Here is a 1,936-nt window from a genome sequence, read left to right on the forward strand (position 1 = left end):
CCCCCCATTCTGGATCCGGCCCGCTCGGGCTGCCAGATCTGTCTCTCAAGGGGTGAGGTGGAGGGAGACTAAAACGGGAGAGTCTCGCCTGGTCGACTCTGCATCAATGTGGAACAAGCCCAATTGGGACAATAATGCAAAGGGGTAAGAAAACCATGCGGACAACCAAACATATCTACATTTTTTAATTAAAAAAATCCAGCCGAGTGCTCCTATCCTATGCCTAGTGCGTGGAAGACGCTCACCCAGGGTGCGCCATGCGTTGGCCCATTACCAATTTTGAACCGTGATTTTCCTGAGGAAATGTCTTTATTTCACGCATTGAGAAAAATGTTAATTATATTTTAATAGAAAAATTATATAGTAGAGAATAAAAAGAATTTATTGTACACATATTTATTTTATTTTTATTCTAAAAAATGTTCATCGCGTATTTGCAAAGTTGTTCGTGTATAAATTTGTTTTAGTCATGTATGGTTTATATATTTAAAAACATTCCATGTTATGTAAAAAGGTTTGTATATATGAAGTAAACCATTTTCATCACTGAAGGTCAACGATGTTTATCCTCTCTCTCGCTCTGATCTCAGACAAATCGGTAGGGAAGAAAAAGATGATGTGGGTGGGGGAGGGTGTCTAATCCGACGGTTAAAGGTGGACTAATCCAATGATCGTGGTACGACTGACGTGTCGCTTGGGTCGGTCGACTGGCACAGAGTCTGGCCTTCGCTATACTTATTTCTTGGAAGTTTTTACCTGATTTTTTAGGGGACTTTTTTATTGACTGGGAAAATGGTTTGGGCGGCCTAGTTGTTGCTTTGTCTCCAACTTGCTCAAGACCCAACCATGACCTTGCCTTCTCTCGCATCCCTTCGCCTCAAACACGTAGACGACAATGGCTGCCACTTCTGGTTCAAAGCACTGCGCTGGCGACCATTCCTGCAGCCACAACCATTACTGGATGCAGGACCGTCACCACCTACACTCGCCCCCCAAACGGTAAAGTTATTAAACTGGGTTGAACCACACTCGGGATCAACCGGGTGGGATTCTGTGATTCACGTTGATGAATTACATGGCCCATTTTGATCTTTCGCCGCACCAGGCCTCCGATTGCCACCCTCGTGGTTGTTGGATACAACTTCACGCATGCATGACTCCAACCAGTCCTCCTTCTCCCATGCCTTTGTTGGCTCTACATGTGTCCTAGTCGTAGCAGGCCCTGTCCGTTCGAGCTCCGCTCGCCGCTCTAGTCGCAACATGTTCGCCATTCACACTCCGCTCACTGCACCACCCCACCTACTCCATGTTGCGCGTTCGCATGAGGAATAGCTGGCTTGTCATTGAAGCATCATCTGCTCGCCGTTCTGGTAGCAACAGGTTTAATGTTAGTTGCAGCTCCACCACCCGCTTGTCATGGTTCCCAACCTCGTCTGCTGCAACTCGTGCACGCCCCGTCGCAGCAACATCACGTGTCGGTCACAACACCCATGCACCACCTTCCAAGCGCCCATGGTACCCCTTTGCAACACCCGTACTAGGCCATTGTAGCACTGACACATGGAGCATGGCCACCTTGCAGCGCCGAGCTGCCGGTGTAGCAGCAGTGCAGCGCGGTGCGGTGGCCACCGCCCCCTGCGTCAACATCTCTACTCTGGAGGAGGTAGGGGACGAGGAAGGTTCATGCTTGAGGAGAGATGTGAGAGGAGGAGCTCATCCATGAGGGTAGGGAAGGAGCAAGAGGTAGGTGATGGGGGAATGGATTAACACTCGACAGAAATGAGAATGAGGTACGTGATGAAACATGTGGCTAAGACAGGTCGTCGACGAGTTAAGACTTGCATGGGGCCAACAAACAGAGGATCGATGGAGGGTATGGCACACTGATGCGAGGCAATTGACACGAGAGGTAATTCGTCGCCCAATATCCATATAG

This window comes from Triticum aestivum, chromosome 4A (assembly GCF_018294505.1).
Source record: "Triticum aestivum cultivar Chinese Spring chromosome 4A, IWGSC CS RefSeq v2.1, whole genome shotgun sequence".
In the NCBI taxonomy this organism is placed as follows: domain Eukaryota; kingdom Viridiplantae; phylum Streptophyta; class Magnoliopsida; order Poales; family Poaceae; genus Triticum; species Triticum aestivum.